Source organism: Camelus dromedarius, chromosome 3 (assembly GCF_036321535.1).
Source record: "Camelus dromedarius isolate mCamDro1 chromosome 3, mCamDro1.pat, whole genome shotgun sequence".
Lineage (NCBI taxonomy): Eukaryota > Metazoa > Chordata > Mammalia > Artiodactyla > Camelidae > Camelus > Camelus dromedarius.
The window spans coordinates 45,246,452-45,271,932 of NC_087438.1; the positions used below are offsets into that span (position 1 = coordinate 45,246,452).

At 38.5% G+C, this 25,481-nt stretch overlaps 1 long non-coding RNA gene across 1 annotated transcript in view; it reads left to right on the forward strand.

Annotated features, from left to right (window-relative positions):
* Positions 1-24,131: 24,131 nt before the first annotated feature.
* LOC116150886 (uncharacterized) overlaps positions 24,132-25,481 on the forward strand; it is a 65,700-nt gene continuing 64,350 nt past the window's right edge. The window contains exon 1 of the long non-coding RNA XR_010380470.1: positions 24,132-24,234. This is a non-coding gene — a long non-coding RNA (uncharacterized LOC116150886). The remainder of the gene's footprint in view (positions 24,235-25,481) is intronic.

The window sequence follows — 25,481 nt, forward strand, 5'->3', positions numbered from 1 at the left end:
AATAAAAAGAAATTCAGTTGAAATTTTAAAAATACTGCTAACCTTCAGTCAAAAGTTCTTTAAAACTAAGCAAAACTAGACCTGTTAGATCCTAAAGATTCGTTATAAATTTAAAAAAGGTTATAAAATCATTAAGATATTACAGTTGTTTTTTTAACCTATGTATTTTTAACATGGGAATAAGTTTAAATTTTCCTAAGCCCCTTTATTTTTATAAAAGAAAAACAAACTTTAAGATGCAAACATGTTTCTGGATGACTTTCTGTAAATGATTAAAAGAGAAAGTCTGTTCTGTGAACAAATATGCTATCAAAGTGACAAATCAGTTTCAGGAAAAATACAAGAAAATGATCCTAGCTGTTTTGTTATTGGCCCAAAGATACTACCTATGAATTCTGAGTGACTGTCAGTCATCTCTTTACTCCTGAATTACACGACCAGTGGAGGTGTAGCTTTTTGTTTCAGACAGCACTTTTCCTTGGATGTCATTTGCCTAAGATTATGCCATGTTTGGGTGATGATTTTCTGTATGTGTTTCTTCTAATTGCCTTTCTTTGTTCTTATTTGTCAGAAGGGATATATGCCCTTTTATCTTATCAGTATCATACTATACTTCTAAATCATATGATTTGTGTAATGACATCTATTTTCTTATTGAAGATATTCCTCCTGTAGCCCTGTTTGCTCTAATATGTACCAACTTCTGTCACCCTGCTGCCTACTTGTCATAGTAGGCTGTCTTGCATTCTTCTTCATTGCATTGTGCTCTTATCTTATATTCCAAGTCTTTGTCTGTCTTCTGTCATGTTTTACAGCCATTTCATTGAGATATAATTCACATATCATACAGTCAGCCATTTAATGATTTTTATTATGATCGTAGAGTTACATAACCATTAACACAGTCCATTTTAGAAGATTTTCATCACTCCAAAGAAACTTCATACCTATTAGTAGTCATTCTCCATTTCCTCCCCCCACCCCCAAGCCCTAGACAACCATGAATCTATTTTCTGTCCCTATATATTTGCTTATTTTGGACATTTGATTTAAATAGAATCATGTACTATGTGGCTTTTTGCATGTGGTGTCTTCCACTTAAAAATGTTTTCAGGGTTAACCCATGTTGTAGCATCACAATTTTTTAGTGCCAAATAATATTTCATTATATGGGTATACCAATTTTGTTTATCCATTCACCAGTTGATAGAAATTTGGCTTTTTACACTTGTTTGGCTACTATGAGTAATGTTACTATGAACATTCATGTACAAGTTTTTGTGTTAACATTTACTTTCATTTCTCTTGAGTATATATCTAGGAGTGGGATTGTTCAGGCATATGGTAAATCTGAGTAAGTCTAGGTTTAACCTTTGAGAAACTGTGAGACTATTTTGCAAAGTGGCTATATCTTTTAAAAATCTCACAGCAGTGTATAAGAGTCCCAGTTTCTCCACATCCTCATCAAAACTTTTTATTATCCATCTTTTTTGTTATAGACATTCCATTGGGTGTACATTGATATTTCATTGTCATTTTAATTTGCATTTTCCTGATAGCTAATCTTCTATTACTTTTTAATTTTGCTAGAGTATATCCCAAAGTAATTTTTTCTAAAAAAATATTTGTATGGACCAAAATGCCCTTTTATAGTGGGAGGGGTAATATTTTACTTTTTATTCTCTTCTAATTCATGTATTTAAGCCACTTTAGACATGTCTTCTTAATTACTTAAGGCACCCTCCCTATGGAATTAATATTTTCAAATTTACTTGTTATTTGTGCTTTTTGTTTTTTAATAGAATTGTAATTACACAGGAAATATTTGATCGATTCAGAGGAAAAGCATGGAGTACATAAAACTGGCATTAATACATTCTAAATTTCTTTTTCAAATTTGAATTTGAATTTTTGGGCCAAGATGAAGACATGCTTACCAAAAGGTGACTCACAACTGAAAAAAAAATGTGTAGATCCGGAGCATTCTAGAAGCTCGAGAAAAGAGACCCTCCCTCCCCCCCAAAAAAACCTAGTGGTTACTTCTTATATAATACTTCCTGTTATTAGAAGCCATACAAAAAAAGGAACTTCATAATTGAACAGTAACTTAAATACATTATTGATGAAGGTTTCTCCTATTTGTAGTGGTTGAAGAGTTGAAATTTCTAGAACGGTCAGTTTATTGGAGCTGCGGCATATGGTCAGAGTCTGGGTGTACATGTTGGGCATCATGTGTGATCCTGGGCTGCACAAAGGCACATGAATGCTCCAGCAGGAAAATAAAAAGAGGGTTCTGATCTAGGCTGCCTGCTTATTTTCTAGATGCAGAAATCAAGGTCTAGAAAGACTTAAATCTCAAAGCTTGCTTGTAGAAAGAGAATGCTGGAATGCAGTTCCCCTGAATCTTCCTCTGGTGCTCTCTGAACAGCTAGCGTTCAAGGTAGTGAAACACTTCCCGTTTAAAGCACTTGCACATAAACATCCACTCAGCTTCATGAAATCTCCCTTGAAATGCTGAGGCCCACTTATTGACCCCAAGTTAAAACATCCTTCTCATCAGAACAATAGAAGATTTAGGTGTCACTCAATGTTGCTTTTTTTTTTTTCAATCTCATTTTTGCTTCTAGTTATGTATGTTTAAAAAACTATCTCAAATGAGAAGTTTTTTGTCTTTTGTTTCTATGACTTGAACATTCAGTTTTACCCATTGCATTCTACTGGGGACCACCATTATCTCTTCTTTCCTTAATACATATTAATTGAGGACTTACTCTCTGCCTAGAACCATGGCAAGCACTCTCCTGGGTGGATGCTCTCTGGGGAGTATTGACAGGCAAAAGAAAGATCTTCACCCTTTGTGCCTGCTCCCATAGACCCATCACCATGCTGTCTCCCCACACCCCCATCTATTTTATCTTTCAGTATTATTCCTTTTAGACCCCTGGACAACCAGTGAAACCATTCACTACTGCCCAGGTGTCCACATCTGCTTTTCCCTCAACCATTTCTCTTTCCACACAAAGTGGATGACAGATGCATTGCCCCAAGCTCTGCCCACTAGCCAGATGTTTCTTCATTGTACTTTCCCTGGATCTTCCCTGAGTAAGACTGTAGTAGAACCCATTTTCAACTATGCCCACATTTGAACTGGTCAGCTATGAATAACCTCAATGTTTTTCTTCCTCCTTTAGCTGGTCTGAAGGACTCTCATGCAGTTATAGGTGTGAGCTGAGGGAGAGGAGTCAGTTAAATAGCGGCAGATGACAAGGCAAACTGGGGCCACTTGGTTGTGCCACTTACTTGTGTCTGTGGCCTTGCTTATTTCTGATCCTAGATGCACAATTTCCATCTCATGAAGGGTCGCTATTGAGACTTCATGACCCATGGCTTGGTAAAGAGAACCCAGCTCTAATGGACAGCTGTGGCTTCACGGTCACTTTATGGTCCAGGTCAGAAGCTCAGTCTTTAGCAGAGCCCAGGAGCATGGCAGGAGTGGTATGGTGAATGGTGTATATGGTTCTAAATTTCAGATGGCATAGCCTTGCTCCAGAACTGTAGTGGTCTACATTGTGATTCTCCTGTAAGGGCTGGCTATAAGGTCCACAGAATGTCTCTTTGTTACTGATGCCACTGGTACCATAGCATCTGCTGGGTTTTCTGTTCCAAGGTATGCGGCTAATTATCCCATGGCCTGCACTTGCTACTTTGGGCTCTACTCAGAGCTCTCAGCCTATGTGTCACTTAGTCAGTGCCTTGGAAAAGTATTCCCAGGTGTGGAATATGCTGCCTCTGGAACCTGTGTTTCCTTCTTAGTGACAGGAGGGGCAGGATGCAATGGTACGCCCTTTACTTTAGAGGAATGTCTAAGCATGCCCTGGGCCTCTGGACTCTTAAGAAACTCAGTGATGTAGAGAAAACTCAAATCTTCATAGAGTTTATCTCGCACCCTCAGGAGCAAAGATGTTTTGCAATGGCCTTCAAGTCTAATTAACATGCCATGAGTACAGTGGATCAATGTGATATTCTATGGAATGTCCAGATGGTCTGGTCCCTTCATACCACACTGTTACAGAGGGACAGAGAACTGACAGAGCCTTGAGGCAAGATCTTAAATATTGTCCTTCCTGCACAGACGGGAGTTGCTTCTGATCCTCCCCTTTGATAGGGTTGGAAAAGAAGGCACTTGCCAGATTATGCTTCCGAGGCCATGTTGGTCGACTTGAGCAGACAGGCCGCACGGGGCACAGCATCTGCAGTAGGGGCTAATGCTTGGTTTAGTTAGTGGAAGTCCACTCTCATCAGTTAGGATCCACCTCCTTTTTGTAGGGGCCAGACTGGTGAACTCAAGGGAGAAATGAATCAACCACCACTTAGATCTTGAAGGGTAACACCAACCTCTGACAATCTACTCAGGATGGAAAAATCATTTGGATTCACTCTCTTGGATAGAGGAAAGGGCGATTTCATAAACTTCTACTTTGCCTTACCCGCTGTGACAGCTATTTCACCACAGGCTGAAGTATCAATATTTCTGCCAACTGCTAAGCATGACCCTCCATGCTCAAGGGTCCACCAACTGGACCCTCTGAACCAGACATGGGGCGTGACCCCATTTGTGACCTGGCACTCAGACACCACCACTCTAACAGGGGCTATGATGATGTTTGAAGTCCTTGGCTAGCAATGTTAATGCAGAACTTTTGCCAAGGAGTCCTCAAAATGTTTGGTTATCCCCTCTCCTCAGTGTGTCATTACCCAAAGAAGTGGGTGTTGTTCCATTCCAATTGGGAGACTCATTCCTGTACACACTTGTCAGGATGCTGCAGGTCCTTTTCTATCAGAACATGGCTTCGCTTTCTGTTAGTGAGTTCAAATCTGAGATACAGGCTCAAGTTTAGACATTGATCTTGGTGAACAGCCTGGTTGGAGTTGAGAATTCAACTTTCGCTGAGCTCTGCTACCCTTATAATTAAGTTCTGGGCTTGATTCTCATATTTTTCTGTCCTCAGTTGCTAAGATGAGTCTTCTTATGCTTCTAACAAGACCCTCTAACTTTCACATTTTCTTATGTTTGGGATTAATCTTCCTCAGCATTTTGCTGTCTTTATCCTAATACATCAGTAGCACCAGAGCAGCCATCCAGTTCCATAATCTTCATAATTCCTACTTCTCTCATACTTCTCAAACACTCCTCAGATATGCACTAACCAGTGCATTCTTTTTAGCTGGTATCTCCTTCCAGTTTGCCACTGGTAATAGCATTAATAACTGCACCAGTACCACCACTGGGGCCTCTTAGTGCCCAACCTACCACTAGTTATGAGGTTCTCATTGCCAGCTAGGTGGCAGATAATCTAGTTCAGAAATTCCTATGTAGAGGCTGCTTCCTAGGACCACTCTCAGCATCAACTCTCTTTTGTCAATTCCCCAGAAAATAGACTCTGAGGTAGAGCTTTGTATGCAGAAAGGTTTGCAGGGGAAGTGAGAGAAGCAAGACTACCAGAAGGAGAAATTGTACTCCAATGTAGTTGCAACAGAGGCCTGAGCAGTTCTCCCTGGGATCTAGGCATGGTGAAGGTGCTTTAGAGATTTCCTAAATTGAGGCAAGGAGGCCACCAGAACCAGCCATTGGATGCTGGCTGCTTCCGGAGGAGTGGGATTATGTTTACTTGGGTGAGTCAGTTCCCTTTGTCCACAAGCAAATACTGACTTGTGACTCAGCTTTGAGCCATTAGCAGCCAACACACCTTGGTCCTGAAGGGGACATCTGAGTGGTACAGGGCAGTATCCACCACAGCGTGATCCAACTATAAAGATCCCAATGAATGCTACTGCAATTTCAATCTTCTGTTGAATTTTTAGATGAGAAAAATTTATTTTAAAAATCAGCCAAAGAATCTGAAATTTAATGGAGCAATAAAATATCCTGCTGGGGCAATATCAGCAAGATCTTTGTTCAGCAATAGATCAGATTTCTTCTGGTTTATCTAAGAATTAGCCCAGACTTTTGAAAAGGGAAGTATGTTTTTGAAACAGTAAATAAATTATCTGCAGGCTGTGAGGGTAAAGGCTACTAGGAAGGGCTGGAGCTTTATTGGGATAATTGAACACGTAGTGTTTCTTCAGCAGAACTTCCAATTGTGTTTGTCAAAGATATAAAGTTTTTGTGAGTGAGATCTTTTTCCTTCACTTCTGCTTCCTTTTCAGTTCTCCCCGCTCCATCAGTATTTATTTCTGTGTGAGTCTATTAAGATGCTCTCAAGTTTCCTAGCACATGAAAATCCACTAGAGATTGGGGCTAGTCCAGAGAGTCTATGATTTCTTTTTTCTCTGCTGGACACAGAAAACTTAAGAGGAAACTATAAGGAAACAGATGATTAAGGAAGTTGAGAATTTAGATTCTAGTAACATTTTCACACTCTACAAAAGTCTGGGGAACATGATACACCAACCATGGGCAGAAAACCCGATCAAACACTCAGGAAGTTACCTGTGGATCTATCAGCCAGAATCAGTGAGATGCTTCTTTTGCCAAATTATTGAAAATTTGAGGGAAAAATCTGAATTATATCTCCATAACTTTAAAAACTGTGGGAGAATATCTTCTGAGATGTTGTATGAATGTAGAAACAAAGTCCTACAGATACCTATACTTTATAATAGTAAGAAAATAATCTAGATGTAGAACGGAGGAGGGTCATTTCTTTTTCACACATGCTCATTCTCTAGAAGCAACCAAAAGGTTGACAGAGCAACCAGTGACACCCTAAAAACTCTAAAATGTGTTCAAAGTCATAAAAAGAATTACTATTATTAGCATAAAGTGATGTACTCAGCCTTTGACAGCATAGATCTCAATGTTCAAGTACCTTGGCTTTTATTATGTAAAGAATATTTGGGGAAATGAAAACCCAAAGACAGTAAATCAGGGGTCATAAATTGCCACTCCATCAATTAAGTCTGGTCCGTTGATTTTTTTTGGTGGGGGAGGGCCTCTAGTAACTATTAATATTATGAGAAATCAGAAACACGAGCAACACTGGGCTTCTCTGTGGGGAGCATGGCCTCACCATTTTTTCCCCATCCCTCTCCCACATGTCTTTTTCACTCCGTTGAGAGGCTTGAATGCAACTCTAGGAAAAAAAAATCAGAACAGGTAACGAGGCAATAAGTAAATGAAGGTTGTAAGAAACTAAGGCTGAATTATGTTGTTCCTTACCTAACCTGAAGGGTGTAACCAAGAAAAATAACTAAATAAAAACCTTGTTGTACAGGCCTCTTATGTAAAGTAACTAATTTGATCAATTTTCCATTACATGTGTTTAATAAATTGGACAATATGTTCAACTAAAGAAAGGCAATAACAGTACCCTCTAGACTGTTGTATATGTTCTCACTTCATGACATAAATGAGCTGTAGAACAAGGAGAAAAACATAATTAGTATTTTGTTCTAAGTAAAAAAAAAATAAGATAGACACTCACAAACAATTACAAGCAAGTTCCTTCAAGTTGTGAGATTATTAGCTAAAGCTTATGAACCATGAATACTAAGGGAACAGTCACTTAGTAATTGTCCTCGAAACACTCTTATTGACTTAGAACCAAATCCAAGAACTAGTAGTAGGAACAAGCATGATTAACATAACACTAGAGAGCCGTACTTAGGAGGAGGAACCCGGGACACCCAAGCGCTGTAGGGTTGTGAAGACTTCAGAGAATCCGTGGGGTTGAACTATTCAAAGTAGTTGCTTTTTGCAGGCCTGAGAACAGTTAAGCCATCAGTGTCGTGTGTTACAGAGGTAGCATCAAGTTCCTGGCAAGCTGGCCTGGAATGAGGGAGGTGATTACTTCATGACATTTGCCACACCATATGGCAGGTAGAGAGGTCTCAGGATGCCATCCAACGGCTCCTCGGCACACAGCTCCTCCAGGGAGCATCACTTGATATACGAAGCTTGTGAAGGAGTTCAAATTCTCATAGATTATTATCCCAAGAAAAAGGCAAGTCTACAACCTGACAACTTTGCAAGAGCCAACCCAAGAAAGAAGTGCTATATACAGTGAGAATGAACTAGAAATTAGAGGCCCAACCAAAGCCATAGAATCAGTGGTCAGTCAATCAGTATTTACTGATCTCAGACTGAAGTGGCTAAGAATGTGGGACCCAGGTCAGATTGGTGTTCAATATAACTTCTGTCTCTATTATTATTTTTATTATACTAAACATAATTACTATTTATCATGAATTTTTATATGCTAGGTTCTGTGCTTTCTGCTTTTCCTATTTTAGGATGTTCAGTGAACATTTGCTGAATGAAGGGATGGGTTATTTCTTCCAGGCATCCTGCAGGGATTACAGATGAGAATTTAAGCATTTTGCTCAAGCTGCCACTGCAAATAGGCAAAAAAGCTAAAAATCAAATTCAGATATGTGTCATTCCAAAACACATGAATGTTATACTCATGGTTTATGCAAGAAGATGAAGAAAGATTGAAGTTATGTCACCAGTAACCACTCAAAGAGTAGTATTAACGTGGAATAAGAAAGAGAGTAGCTCAGAGGGATCAGCAAAGAGAGTCTCAACAAGTGCTAGAGCAGGAGGGTGGAGTGCAGCCAGACAGAAGCTCGGTGTGGTGGGCGTGCTGGACACGGCGTAGGTGCTTGTCCTCTGACCTCAGACATGAAAACTCTGCCAGTCAGAGGTCATGGTCTCCCATAGGATGCTGGCTTGATATCTCTGGCTGTTGCTTTCTGTAGGAGGTTCTATTTCTAAGGTTGAAAAAGTCGAGGGAATAAATGAAGGCTTGTGCAGTATAGCTGTGGTCCTCAGTGCAGGGCTTCCTTGACTCTGAACGTCCATATTGTTCTGGCTCCCAGAGTCTGGTGTTTGCATAAAGTTTTCTCTCACTTTATGCCTAGAATCAGCTCACAGGAAGGAGTGGTCCAAGCAGCCAGCACTTTTAATCTCTGCTTTTATCCCTGTGGACTTTCATCTGTAGCCAACTGTGCAAATTATGAGCTGGGGAAGTGGGGACCCATTTGGCATTACGTCTGCAACTCATCACCACTCTCTACCCTGAGCTTGAAGAATTTTCAAACAACTTCTCCAAGAATAACTGAGCAAATATGTTTATTCTCCAAGAATGGGGTCCCTATCTGTCCCAGCCAGACAGCGTTTTGCCTGGCCCCTGCCAGTAGGCATCACTACAGAACATATAAAGTATTATGTCAAGCATCTGAGCCATTAGGAGGTAACTGAGTACAAGAGTTGATCTGCTACCAATGCTGTCTTCCTAATGTCATCTAGCATAGGACAAATGCAAGAGGAATTTGAAGCTAAGCCAGTGGACTTTGTTTGACAAATCCAGCCCGTTCTCAATTATCCTGACTAATGAGGCACAAAAACTGCCTGAAAACAATGATAGCCAAGTCTCAAGCTGTATTCAGCAAAGCACATCACCTATAGGAGGGTTATAACAAAGCCACAGAAAGTGTATGTGTCCCTGGATGTAAGTGGGACACCTAGACTGGATTTTGAACTTATATTTTCAAGTCATACTAATATTAACACTAAATTGTAGCAAAACAGATGAACTTAACTCCAGAAAACCAAGGAAGGCTGCCAGAGAGCCCGAATGAACAGATTGCTATAGCCATGTAAATAGGTCAAGTAGAACCTCATGCATGTTTCAGGGAAAGCTCTGAGATTATAATATGTATAAACAGTTAAGCAGAAACTGATAGAAACCATTTTTGGTAGAGGCTGTATTACTGTGGTGTGAGTGAGACTGTGTAAACCAAGATCCTTCTGATACATGCACTAACTGACTCTTTTGGAAGAGGTCTAAGCCTCAACAATCCCAAATTCCATACAAGTTTTGCTAGGGTTGTAGAGAAACTCTGTTTTTTGACTCTAGAATACCAGCAAAGGAAAAGGCAACATGTTAAAACAATTCTGGATAAAATTCCTAGCATGGGAGCATTTCACCTACTTCATCATAGAAATCTATTGCAATTATTACCAACAAAACCAAGTGTCTTCTATTAGTTAAGTCTTTTCCAAAGGAACATACATTGTTTCCAAATTACCATGGCTTCCTCAACTCTTGTAACCTACTATAATTTTTTCCACAAGGGTTATTAAGTAATTTTGTTTGTCTAAAGCTGCTCAGAAAGTGTCCCTTCCAAATGTTATTCTTTTAAATTTTTATTCAAAGTAGAGGGTGTTGAATGATGCCTCCTTGTTAGACCAGCTTTCTTAATCCCATTAAATAATACAGGGTGTTTGGGGTGGTGGGGCGGGGGCAGATGTATGAAAGAGATTTCCAGATACTCACAGTGGAAGTGGATCATTATGACCTCTCCCAGAGACAGGATCATATGCTGATTTTTGCCATGACATTGCCTGAAGTGACCCATGTTGGGCATCTGGACCCTATAGGCTCTCACAAAGTCTGTGTCTCTGGACTTCAGACCCCCCTCACTGATGTCACCATCCATGCCTTTGCCTCTACTCCAGTCCCCAGGGAAGCTCAGGCTGGTCCAAGTCCCATTCCAGAGCTTTAGTACTTAACCTCTTAGATGCCATAGAACAGACTCCTTTACTGGGGAGAGCCTATTGGCCCAAAGCCCCAGTCAAGTCTCTCACTCTGTGATTCCTCTCCTCCTTCCAAGCCTTCCGTTTCCTTATTTTACCTTCTTCTAAACTTAGTCTTCACATATGAATATAGGGGTGCTCGAAATCCAGTCAGAAGAGCCTTCTGAAAGGTTGTGTGCAGTTGAGTAGTGTAATCTGTTTAGTTGTTGCTTGTCATTTCCTATGCTGTGGCTTTCTAAAGGTCAAAGTAGTCAAGCACATGGGGAGTTGGCTGCTGGGAACAAGAATTATAGAAGGTTTGACCTTGGAGTTTGGCAGGTGGGATGGGAGGAAAAATACCTTTGTTCTTTATGATGAGTAATTATTATTTAGTGCACAATGAAAAACTGGCCTAGTTTGGCCCTTTCTCTGGGTTCTCAAACTATAAGTTATTTTTTAACTATAGGTTATCACCCATTATCTCATAAAATAAAATAAACTTATTGAACCGTGACCAGAGATTTTTTTTAAATAATAGAATATATCAGTAGTAAGGGTATGTTCTTTCATGTGCACATGTAGGAAATAAATATGTATTGCATCAAGATGTAAAATGCATTTCTTACCTTAGATTGAATATTTTAAAAAAAAGAGCCAAGGTTCTGCATTAATACTCACATATTCAGAGACCTGCGGGGCCAGGCAGATAACATAAGTTTTTGCTCAGGCCAGTACCAGTCAGAACAAGGCTGTGAGCATGATAGATTGCTGGAGAGTGCATACCCCATCTAAAGGTATGAACAATTCAATATTTTAAAATGCAAAATCCACTGTGCAGACCTAATTCACTTGGGAAGAAGCCAAAAAAGCATGTTGTCCAATTATAAGATGCAATTAGCCTCTGGAATAAGAAAAAGGTAAAAGTAGAAATGGAAAATGGAAGTTTGTGGCTGCCAAGAATTGTCTGAACATGAACATGACTCTTGCTAGGTCCTAGGGTATTACAGAAGCAAGGAAAGATAAGGGAAAAGCATGGTCTCTGTGTGACCATTTTTCCTTGGCCTGAGAAGAAGAATATGATGGTAGAAATAAATTTGAGACTTAATCTCAATATTTACTCATTTTCCATGTGATTTTGGACAACTTACTTGAATAATCTGAGACTCAGTTTCCTCCTTAGCAATATAGGGATATTAATACCTATTTTATAGTGAGGATTGCAGATAAGTATTTTAAATATGCAGCATTAGCACCAACCATACTGTTAAGTAAGTAATTATTATTCTCTGATCTCCACAAGAGAACCATATTTCAGGTAGTTTTAATGATTAACCAAATAAATTCAGAAAAGGAATTATGGTTTTCTAGAAATCATTTTAATATTTTAATCAATCACATAGTGGGAAGATATGTACTGGTTTGGGAGGGCTATTAACAATATAAAATATTTTAAAAACTGCATGTAAAGCATTTTAAAACTTTAAAGGATTGAAATCATACACAGTATACTCTCCAGCCACAATAGAATGAAAGTAGAAATCAAAACACAGAAAGGAATTTGGGAAATTAATAGAGATGTAGAAATTAAACAGCATTCCTAAATAACCAATGAACAAATGAAGAAATCAGAAAGGTTAATAGAAAATACATTGAGAAAAGTGAAAATGAAGACACAGAACAAAAAGTTTTATGAATTACAACTAAAGCAGTACTTAGAAGATTTATAACTGTAAGTACCTATATTAAAAATAAGAAATATTTCAAATCAGTAACCTAAACATCTACCGTAAGACTATAGAAAAAGAAGAGCAAACTAAACCTGAAACAAGTGGAAGGAAGGAAATGATAAAAATTAGAATGGAAATTATGAAATAGAGGACTAAAATAATAGAGAAAATTAACAAAATGAAAGATTGATTCTTTAAAAAGATCAGCAAAATTGACAAAACTTTACCTGGATTAATCAAAAAACAGCATAGAGAGAAAATGCAAATTACCAAAGTCAGAAATAAATGAGATGACATTATTAGCAACTTTACAGAAAGAAAAAGGATCCTAAAGAGTAGTGTGAACATCTGCGTGCTAGTAAATCGGGTAACTTGAATGTAATGGGCAAAGTCCTAGAAAAACCAACCAGCTAAATTGACTCCAGAAGAAATAGAAAATCTGAATAGATCTGTAACAAGAGAGATTAAATGAGTAATCAAAAAACTCCTCACAAAGAAAAATCCAGACCCAAATAGCTCTACTGATGAATTCTAACAAACATTATAAAAATTATTAGTAATTATTCACAAATTCTTCCAAAAAGAATTAAAGAAGAGGGAATACTTTCCAAATCTGACACTGATATCTAAACCAAAGACATCACACACAAAAAAATCAACAGACCAATGTCTTGTAAATATAAACACAAAATCCTCTCACACACAAAAATACTAGCAAACTGAATCTAGCAACATATAAAAAGGATTTTACATTATGGCCAAGGGGATTTATCTTGGGGGGGGGCGTTGGTTTAGCATCTGAAATCAATTAATGTAATATACCATGTCAATAAAATAAAGGACAAAAGCAACATGGTCATCTCAATAGATGCTGAAAAATCATTTGACAAAATCCAATACCCCTTCATGTAAAAATATTCAACAGTTCAACTGAGAATAGAAGGACACTTCCTCATTCTGATAAATGCCATTTGCATAAAGCCCCAAAATAACATTATACTTATTTTCAGCTGTCATTTCCTTGTATATAGAAAATATGAAATAATCCACACACACAAAATAACTTCTAGAGGTAATAAAAAGTTTAGCAAGTTTTCCAGATACAAGAGCAATATACAAGATCAATTCTTTTTCTTTTTACTTGCAATCCAAAAATAAAATTAAGAAAACAATTCCACTTACAAGAGCATAAAAAAGAATAATACTTAGGAATAACTAACAAAAGAAGTACATTACTTGTACATTGAAAATTTGTATTGTTGGAATAAAATTTAAAAGGCATAAGTAAATGGAAAGACATCCTATGTCCATGGAAAGGAAAACAATATTATTAATATGGCAGTCCTCTTCACATTGATCTACATATTCAGCAGTCTCTATGAAAATCCCAGCTGGATTCTTTGCAGAAAATGACAAGCTGATCCTAAAATTTATATGACTATACAAGGGACCCAAAACAATCTTGGAAAAGAACTAAGTTGAAGGAATCACCCTTCCTGATATCAAAACTTACAACAAAGCAAATGTAAGTGAGACCATTTCATAGTGATTTAAGGACAGACATAGATCAATGGAATAGAATAGAGATTCTTGAAATGAACTTGTGTTTTATAGCAAATTGATTTTTGACTGGGGTGCCAAAACAGTTGAATGGAGAATGAAGAGTTTTTTCAACAGATATTGCTAGGACAATAGATACTTACATGCAAAAGAATGAAATTGGACCCCTGCCTTACACTATATACAAAAATTACCTTAAAATGAATAAAAAATCTACATAATTCAAAACTATAAACTGTTAGAAGAAAACATGGAGGTAAATTTCATGACCTTGGCTCTGACAGTGGCTTCTTAGATGTGATACCAAAAGTAAAAGTGAAAGAGAAAATAGTTAAACTGGATTTCATCAAAGTTAAAAACTTCTGTGCTTCAAGGATCACCACAGAGAAAGTAGAAAGACTGAATGGGAGAAGGCATTTTAAACCGTATGTAACAGAGTACTTATATCTAGAAAATATAAAGGAACTCTCATAACTCAATAATACAAAGATTAAAAATAGGCAAAGAATCTGAATAGAAATTTACCCAAAGAATATATACAAATATCTAATGAACAATGGAAAACAGCTAACATCATTTTCTTTAGGGAAGTGCAAATCAAACTATGAGATGCCACACAACACCCACTAGGATGACTGTAATCAAAAAGACAAATACTAGCAAGTGTTGGTAGGGTGTAGAGAAATTGGAAACCTTAGATAGTGCTGGTGGAATTTTAAAAGGGTACAACCACTTTGGAAAGCAGTCTGACAGGTTTTTTTTTTTTTCTTTTTCCTTTTTTCTTATTGAAGTATAGTTTAGGATTAGCAGATACAAACTACTGTATGAGAATAGATAAACAACAAGGTCCTACTATATATATAGCACAGTCTGAAAGTTCTTAAAAGTTTAACAGTGAAGTTGCTTTATGGCCCAACATTTCTACTCCTGGGTATTTACCATATGTTCACACAAAAACTAGTGCACAAAGATTTATTACTGCATTATTTGTAATACCCCAAAGATGTCAACAACCCAAATATCCTTCAACTGATGAATGGATAAATAAAATGTATATTCATATAAGGTAATATTATTTAGCCATAAATAGAAATGAAGTACTGATACATACCACATTCTGAGCAAACCTTGGAAAATTAGGCTAAGTGAAAGAGGCCAGACACAAAAGACTACAAATGGTATGATTCCACTTACATGATATGTCCAGAATCGGGAAATTCATAGAGACAGAGGTACATTAGTGGTACCCTAGGTCTGAGAGGGATTGGGGGGAGGGGTTGAGGAATGATGGCTAAAGTGTATGAGGTTTCTTTTTAGGGTGATGAAAATGTTCTAAAATTGATTATAGTCATGAATATATGAAAATCATTGAATTTTGTATACTTTAAATGGGTGAGTTATATGGTATGTTAATTAAATCTCAAAGACACTGTTACCAAAATAAAATTTGTAAAAATCTGCATATATCCCTCTACTCCAAATTCTGGTTGTGTTCCCTAGAGAAACACATATGTTTACCAAAAGTTGAGTATAAGGATATTCATATTTTTAATTTTTTTAAAAAATATTATCAGTGGGAAGCAGAAATAATTTGTGGTAAACCCATACCATGAAATACCATACTGTCAGTGGAGAATGAGGTAGGTATTTCTGTATTAATTCGGGTAAATCTACGTCATTAAGCAAGAAAAGCAAGTTGTCAAAAACCATGTAAAATATGTTCCCATTCACTAACAAAGCTGCTTTCATATACACGTACTATATGTTTAAATACATGGTGAAAGGACTGATGAACACATATCAAATAATGAACAATAGTTTCTTCTGGGATGAGGAAGTCAGTAGGTGGACAGGGAATAGCACAGGGAAATTGGGATGAGGAAACCTTTGCATTTCACTGTATAAATCTCTTTTGTTGCTATCTTTTCAGTACCTACTTATGTGTTTATGTATTATTAGTATAAAATAAGAACAAATAGAAAGCTATATAAGATGGATGTAACACATGGACCAAGTCCCAAGGCACTCACTTCATACCATCAAATTCTTGGTGTAGTCTTGCTGAGCAGAATAAACTGAAACTTTCAGAGCAAGATTCACATGTTGTTGGCTATCCTTATTAGAGTAGAATTATGTTCTATGTGATGTTTACTTTGGTAAAACATGGGAGATGGCACTCTTTGGCAAATGTTTCATCTGGTGCACATACAGGATTTTGTGTTTGCTATTCCCTCTGCCTGGAATGCTTTCCCTACAAAAATCCACATCGAGTCCTCCCAATTTTTTAGACATTTAGTCAAATACTTTCTTCTCAGCCAGGTCTTTCCTGCGTCCCCTACTTCGAAATTCCATACTCAGCTCATCCCCCTCTACTCCCCATTGCCCTTTCCTGCTTTCTTTTCCTCCCTCCCTGCTTTCTTTTCCTCCCTCCCTAGCCTTTTCAGCCATATGACACCCTCCAGTTTCACATATTTACTTGTCTAATGTCCATCTCCTCTCACCACAAGTTAAGCCTATGAAGCCAAGAATGTTTGTCAGCTGTTTCATGGCTGTAACCCTGGATCTAGAATGATATTTGGCCCATAGTGTGTGCTCAATAAATTTTTGATGAACCAATGAAAGAATGATTTAATAATAGCATTTGAATGAAGGAAACTATGATTATGGGAGCTACTAGCCAGCTGGGATGGAAAAGGATTAACTCTCTGAACTCTCATTACCAAATCTTATCCATTGAGTGAAATAATGTTAAAACTGGATGTAGGTGGCAGCAAGAAGGTTTCCATATTTTCTTCCGTTGGCCCAAACCATTTGCGCTCATTAGTTCATGGTTTATCACTGAGACTTACAAAGAGGGAAAACAAGAGAGCAGAAGTGCCATTTTCCTTCCTCTCTGCTTCTAGTCAAGCTGAACCAATAATGGAATCACAAATTTGAAATTTAGTTGGGGACATGAGAGTTCAGACATTTCCAAGCTTAACTTCCAGATCCTTAGAGCAGTGTATCGCCCATCTGAGTTTGGAGTTAAGGTTAACATAACTTTATTTCTGTGCTAAGCTGATTTTCCCACCCATCCGTTAATGTTTCCTTCTTAGTGAGTCCTTCCCTAAATCCACATTTCTTTTTCCTTCACTATTCCTGGGTATATCTAAACATGAAAATACTTCCTTCAATTGAGAAGTCCTACAAGCCAAGATAAAGTATAGCAATGAGTGAGTTCTCAGATCTTTCTTTGTATGTGAGCACACTAAACTTGAAGGCAGAGAGCATTAAACTGTTTCTGAAAGCACATTGTATTTTTTATTTTAGTTTTTTGTCCACTAGAGGACTATCTGAACGGATAGTGCAGAGTCAGTTTTGGGAGACTAAACACAGAGAAGAAGGAATTAAAGAGAATTAGCAACAAAAACACTTAAAGGGAGAGCGCCCATGGGTGGGAAGTGAGGTGTTCATTGATTAAGAGATAAACCAATTTCTTCCCTGCAGTTCCGTGGGGTTTCACAGCAACAGAAAAGAGCAGAGACCTAGTCCTAAAACCATGAGGCACCATTTAGTGTTACATATTCCTTCAGTATCTTCCAAGGTGCACAGTATATAGGTGCTCTGAAATGAGTGAAAGATAAACCTATCTTGCCATTATTTAAACCCCCTCACCAAAGATACTCTGAATCCTTTTAGAAAGACAAACTGTTCTTCTTTTACAGGCCTAAGCTCTTCAAATCTCTTCTATGTCTCTCTTGTTTCCGTTTAAATTTAATGCATCTTCAGTAGTGCTTGGAGTAAAGAGAGAGACTGCCCCTTCTCGGGAAAACAAGTCGCTCCCTGTCCCCCAGCTCCACGTGGGTTGCGGCTCGGCTTCACGCGGTGTGCTTTACACAGAGGTGCAAAACATGACGTTCTGTAAACATTTCAAGAACTATTATCAAGTACTAAGGCTGCTCTGTCAGACCCTAGATGAGCTGAGGTGTCCTCGCCATATCATAACAGAGTACATGTTGCCTGCAGGTCAGGCTGTTTCAATGACACAGCAATGCTCCCAAACTAGTTGGGTGGTAAGCACGAGCCCTGTGACCCACCCTTACCTTAGTTCTAAGAGACAGGCTTTGGAACTGAGGCTGGTTAGGATCTGGCTGCGTAGATTCCATGTGCTGTCCTGTCCTGTCTGAATTGCTCAGAAGGAGTCTTGAGCCCTGTGTGTCTGGGTAGGGTGGAGGTGGGGCAGAACAAGAATGTGGCATCAGAATAGAAGCAATGATTTCCAAACTCCTTGGTCAGCTGTGTGGAGCCTAATGTCTTGTTCACTGCAAGGTTCATGAATTCAAACCACGAGATCAAAGCTGGGGAGGTTACCTGTTGTTGTGGGTTGCTTTTTACACTTTGGGTTTTGTACGAATTTGAAAACAACAAATAATACATCAGTGTTTTTCTTGCGTACTTTATTCCATCCTATTCCTGATTTCAGTAGATTCCACTGTGTCAGGTTAATGGAAGAAATATACTGTCCATGTCCAGGTTTCCCCAAGCGCCTAAGGATTTTTCTTATATTACAAAGTAGTAATTATTCCAGTAAAATGATGAAATATTAATAAAGATGGAATTATGAATTTGACATTACCAATGGCAATATAAGGATTATTGATTTTTTTTCTATAACTGAAATGGTTTGAATTGTATTCCTTATCCAAGGCCTCAAGAATAATTAACATTCTTTGACTACACAAGTGTCTCATGAAATGTGTTAATGAGATTGTTTTCTGATATGGAAAAGTGTCCCGACATGGTTTTTAAATGCAGGCTGCGCACTGCCAACCAATTATCCTACAAAATGCAACTATTTCTCTTTGTCTCTCACTAGCGCCTGAATAGACAGCATTAGCCCCAACTGCATAATTCTGGCTTCATTTTCATGTCTGATACTATAGTAATGTTGTGAGGCATTTACTTAGCAACAGGGGTAAATGTTTGCTTTAAATGTGATTTCCTTTCTTCAGCCTTTTGGAAATATGCCTAAATTAAGCAGCACCCCTTCAGTTCCTTCAGAGGAGTGAGCATGTGTTTGCATGTACACCTCAGGCTTGTTTTTTCTTCCTCCCTGTGGTGATAGGGATGAGGTGAGCATTTGTGGACAAATTGTGCGGCACTTTTATTAATGAAAGATGGAAAATGTGACTAAAATTCTGCAGAGAGTCTAACATACATCTGCTCAAGTCCTGTGTTAGTTTGCTGGGGATGTCATAACAGAGTACCACGGACTGGGTGGCTTCAACAACAGAAGCTTACTGCCTCAGTTCTGGAAGCTGGAAGTCTGAGGTCAAGATGTTGGCAGGGTTGGTTCCTTCTGAGGGCTGTGAGGGAAAATCTGTTCTGTTCTTATCTCCTAGCTTCCGGTGGCTTGCTGCAGGTGGTAGGCCAGGCTTGCACAGCCCCTGGGGAGGCCCAGCTTGGAGCTGTAGAGATGGGGAGTAAAGCTTGACCTTAGGAAATTCAGAAGCAGATGGTGATCAGAAACACAGGCAATCAGTTCAAGTGTGAGAAGTCAGACCCAAGCCACAGTGTTTCTGGTGGGTATTTTCTCTCAAGTATGGTGAGACCTTCCTCAGCCTTTGAATTTGTCACTCCTCAATGGTTGGAGGCATTGCTCTTTCTTCATTGCAGTCCTATCACTGAGGTCATGTTCTAATTCTTCCCAGTTCTCCTGCCTGCTGTTCATTCACTAAAAGCCATTTGCTTTGTGTTTCAAAGAAGGAAAGGTGATTGTAACAGGGCAGATTCATTAAAGCAGTGGGGATAGATGTCTTACTGCGGTGGGTTGAGGAGACAATGGGAGATAAGAACTAGAGAGTCTTGCTATGACAGGAGGCAGATAGATGAGTGATCTGTGAAACAGACCAGCCAGTCTCTCTGTGTCCAGACTCCCAGCCACTCATTCTGACTCTGGAAGTCATTTCATTCATATCCTTCTTCTTTGATATCATCCATACATTGATGCCTCCTCAATTTGTATCTTCAAGTCTGACTTCTCTCCTGAGCATCAGATTCATTATTTCCAACTGCTTACTTGAGCTCTCCACTTGTATGTCTCCAACAGAATCCATCCTCTGCAAAGTGGCCAGAAGAATTTTCTAAAACTGTCAAGTAGATCATGCCATTTTATCTAGAGCCTTCCAGTAGCTTTCTAAAATACTTAGAATAAAACCCAAATTCCTTTTTATGGCCTTCAAGGTCCTACATAATTCATCTTCCTCCTTAATCTCACTTCCTACCATTTTCCTGTTCTTTCACTGTGCTCCAGCCACACACCAAATTAACCTCTGTTTGTTGAGCAAGCTTTCTAATTGTGAACTCATAGATCATTTCACCTGGAACAGTCACCCACCAGATCTTCACTTGGTTGCCTCCTTCTCTTCATTCAGATTTAAGCAGATAGGTCACTGCTTCCTCAGTGGCCTTTCCTGGACATACAGTTCAAAGTAGCAAAGTCCATCCACCCACCCCCTACCCCGGGTACTCTTTTCCATTACACTGGTTAATTTGTGTCATGGTGTGTATTCTTCTTGGAAATTTATCTTGCTTATTCATTTACATCTATATTGCCAGTTTCTACTCAAACACCCCATCACCAAATATACCATAACTCAAGGAAAAGAGAGACCATGGAGGTTTTGTTTGTTTTGTTTGTTTGTTTGGTTGGTTGGCTCAGCATGGCATTCTCAGTACTTAAGATAGTAACAGGTACATAAATGTTCAATAAATATCTATTGAATAAATGGCTGGAAATATGTCTAGAATCCAGCTGTTTCTTACCACCTCTGCTGCTTCTGCTTGGTATAAGCCACCGTCTTCTCTTGCCTCAGTTACTGAAATAGCCTAATTGGTTTCCTTTCTTCTGCTATTGCCTATCTCAGTCTATTCCCAACACAGCAGTCAGAGTGAACTCATTGAAAAGAAGATGAACACTACTCTGCTCAAAATCCTCCAATGACTTCTCATCTAAGAGTAAAAGCCAAAGCCACTGTATCCCAATCCTCTGCTACCTCTGATTTCATCACCTTCCTCACTGTCCTCCATCTGTAGTGACATCTTTGATACCCCTGTGGACACCAAGCCTGTTTCTGCTTCAGAAATTTTGTATGTGCTTTTCCTTCTGACTGGAATTTTCTTCCCCTGGACATCCACAGGACTTGCCCTTCTCTTGCACTTCTTTCAGGTCTTAACTAAAATGTCACTTTATCATTAAGACCCTTACAAGCTACCATAATATAAATGTGGTTTATATATTTTATATATTGAAATATTAAAATATACAATATATAAATATAATAATATATTCAACACCAGCCCTATCTTTAAAAAATGTATTGGTAGAGATTCAAATATTTAGCTCAATTTAATCTTTATCAGAAATCCTGGTGTCATTTAGTTAGCATTCAAAATTATGCTGTTTCTGTCCACAAGTAGTGAGTTTAGTCTATTCAAGATATTGATTATATTCTGAGATGGAACTCTTGAGAAAAACCCTTGAAACCATTGACATGGTGTTTATTGACATTATCGGTGTCATGAAGAAATGATTGTTCTCACTTTCCTCATGTCAAAAACTGTTATGACAAATTTCCCCTTGGCTTCCTCATACTTTAATGGAAAAAAGCAAGGTTTTAATACAGGATGCCTATTTATTTGCTCATTTAGCCAAAAAAGATATATGCTCAATGGCTAGAACATAATAATACTCAATTTTCCTCATTTACTTCAATTTTAGATCAAGATCAGGAAATATTCTGCCAGCTGTTCTCTTTGCAAACAGTAGGATTCTAGCATTTAATTACTTTAATCTTCTTTAATTTCCACAGCAGCATATATAAATGATGCCCTTTGGTTCTGATCCCAGTACACCTATCTCATGAATCATATAACTATTTGGTAACTATTGTAAAATGTTCTTTTTCTATACCATGGCTTTTCAAGACTAATGTAATAAAAAAAATATGTTGATCATTTCTCCTTCATATTTGCTCCACATATACTGAGACATGATCCACATTCTATACATTCTATACATAGTTTTAGCCAAATATGAAGCAAAATGCATGCTGATAACTCTACAAGCTCTTACTTACTCTATGCTGTGATATTATTAGTATCTTATGATCAGTGCAACAGCTTCTGAAACTGTCAAACTCTACATTCCCTGGAATCATCATAGATTTATGGATCACACTTGGAGAAACACTGTTACCTTGATGGGGAGCCAATAAAGCTGTCTTAAAAATAATTTTTAAAATACATCGAAGGGAAAGGTGAGTAGGGGCATAGGAGGAAACAGAGAGTAATGGTGGGACAAGGGAAAGAGAGCTTGTTCTTTACACAAATTCATTCTTCCAGTCAAATTTGCCAAGGCAGGAAGTGACCTCAAGAGGGAATGTAAGCAATGGAGAAGCAAGGACCCTCAGGCAGATGGCCCCAATCTTTTCTTATTTGGGGTTCCTCTCAGAACACGGTACACTCTTCCTCTTTTCTATTCCTGCTAGTCCCCCTACATTGAAACTCTTGGGCAGTCGTTTGCACACGTTTACCATTTGGGAATGCTAGAGACTGAGCATTTGTGTCTCCCTCAGATTCATATTTTGAAATCCATTCCCCAATGTGATGGTGTTTGGAAATGGGGCCTTTGGGATGATTAGGTTATGAGGGTAGAGCCCTCATGAATGGTATTAGTTCCCTTGTAAAAGAGGCCCTAGGGAGCTCCCTGCCCCCTTCTACCATGTGAGGATACAGCAGGAAGACAGCCATCTATGGATTGAGAAGTAGGCTGTCACCAGACACCAAATCTGCCAGAGTCTTGATCATAGACTTCCAGCCTCCAGAAATGTGAGGACTAAATTTCTGTTGTTTCTAAGCCATGCACTCTGTGATATTTTGCTACAGCAGCCTGGACCAAGGCAAGGAGACAACAGTTTGAGCAGAGTGGGATACTACATTTCCCTGCTGCACTAACATTTAGCTGTGTATCTATCCATGGCTGGTCAGCATCATCCCATGTCCTAATGCAGAGAATGACACTCACCACATTAATGCAGTAATGACCTGACAGGATACTTGATTTTCAGAGTGCTTTCACATTCATTATTTCATTTGGGTGTCATTGAACTGCCCTGCCCAAGTCAAGGATATTTTCCCTTTGAGCTGAGAAGAGGCTTATTGAATGTACAGTTTAGTCATAATACCTCTTGCACCTGAAATATTTATACAGTTGATGGTCTGTGCAACAGCAGGGGAAAAACAAGAGCTTTCTACCATCCTGTCCTGCCTGTGGAATCTAGTTTTTGCTGAAGGAGAAGACATGGGAATTTATAAGAAATGGGTCAGGATGAAAATGAAGTTTAGGTCATTAAGAAAGTAAGAGACATCCCTCAAATCATGGGTGTATATGTTAATCCTGAACTCCTAATTTACACTCCCCTTCCCCCTTTGGTAACCATGGGATTAACATATGCACACTACTATACATAAAATAGATAAACAACAAGGACCTACTGTATAGCACAAGGAACTATGTTCAATATCTTGTAATAATCTATAATGGAAAAGAATCTAAAAAAGGATATATATAATAAAATAATACATACATGTATGTATGTATGTATATAAATGAACCACATTGCTGTATACCTGAAACTAACACATTGTAAATCAACTACACTTCAATAAAATTTTTTAAAAATATTACTAAGATTGATGTTAAAGAAAAAAAAATAAACATGGGTGCAGCTCAGAAATATTTGACTCATCCGAGTATTAAGATTTGCTGACCTGGTCTGCACACTCCCCAACTTCCACAGAGACTTTCAAATAGCATAGTCCACTGAGAACACAAATTCCTCCAGTCCAGACAAGCAACTTAAAACGTTCTTATGTAATCTTCGCTGCAAAAGCTAAACTCTTTAATCATATTGATGGAGTCTGTAAGATTTCACTGAACTTAAGAATTTGAGGTAATTCTTAAGGACACCTGCATTTATGCCCTAGATACCCAGGTTTTGGAGGTGGGTTAGGTTTCCTGTTACTCTGTAGGTTTTATCATGATGGGCAGAAGTTACCTCCTCCCTTCCTTCGTTTCTCCCTCTCTCCCTCCCTTTCTGCCTTCTTTCCATCCTTACATTTTTTCCTCCCTTCCTCCCTTCCTCCCATCCTCACACCCTCACACTCTCTCTCCTTTCTTCTTTCTGCAGTTATTTAGCACCTACCATGTGGCAAGCTTGATGCTCTACTTTAGAGATTCTCAGATCAATTGTACATTGCTTTGCCTGCCTTAAAGATGCTCATAAACTAATGAAGAGAGGCATTTGATCCATGTGTTATCAACACAAGGTGAGTCTTCTCCTGCCAATATATTCCTCTTTGTTTCCTTAATACACTTGTACTTCTTTAAAGGAGATTTAACCAGCTGTCCAACTCCCATCTTGTCTCATATTCTCAGGGCAAAAAGCCACAAATTCAAATTAGTGTATGATACAGTAGGTGAACATAAAATACAGTTAATTAATGTATTCTGCATGTTAATTTGAGCCCCTAAATTGGAGTGTCATTTCTTTCTATTCATGAAAACTTGAGGTTTCAATGACACCTAGTGCTTGTGCAGTGATTCAAGCTACTAACAAAGTTACTGAATATAGAAAAATACTTCCTAGAAGATATCCTCCCAGGAAACATCAAGCCCTGGTTCTGTAATCATTGCAACCACGCTTACTTTACTTTTCCTTGAGTGTCATTTAGGTAGACCAAATATTAAAGGAACTTTAGATCTGGCATACAATTTTTATCAAACTCTTCAAAATTTGAGACATTTAATTAAAGAAGCAAATTCAAGGTTTCTTGTTCCTTAAGTAATGTGAATTCATTTTCCTGAACCCCTCCCCACAAGTACACAAAATAGAACATTGTGCAAAATGCATGGTTGAGACAGCAGGAAAAGTCAGAGCAATTCTCAGGTGGTGGGTAATCTGAAAAGCAGAGCATAATCTCATGAGGCACTCTGAGGCTTCCCTTGTTGGTTAACCCAGGGCGGAAGTGTGTGGGAGTGCAAATCAGGGGTTAGGACTTTCCTGGCTCAAGTACCCTAAGAGCTTTTATTTTAAGATCCTTAGGGTAACAGAAGAAATCCTTAAGCCCATGAGGAGAGACCAGGGAAATTTAAAGGGCTGTCCCTGAGTGAAATGCAGGACTGAAAATGCAGTGCACAGTGATACAAGCAGACAGCAGGAAAGTTTACCTGTCTCAGCCCAAGTTCCTTGGAGGTTCATAGTTTGAGTCTGTTCTATACACAAATGCGAGGTTTGGGTTTACACTCCTCTCAAGGTCCTCTAGGACCTCACTCTGGGAAATGGACACCCATGTTTTTCTGTATCAGTGATAATTACGGGGCCCTTGTCAGACACAAAGACCCCACCACTCCACAGCATATGTGCTCCACGACTCCCACCAACAGAGTACCTCTCAAGTTCAGTTTTCCCAAGTCAACAATCCAAGGTGCGTGAGAAAGTAAAGATGTGACAGGTAGCCGCACTGGGAGATCAATATTTTCATATTCTAATTAAGAATATAAAATTCTTGTGTTC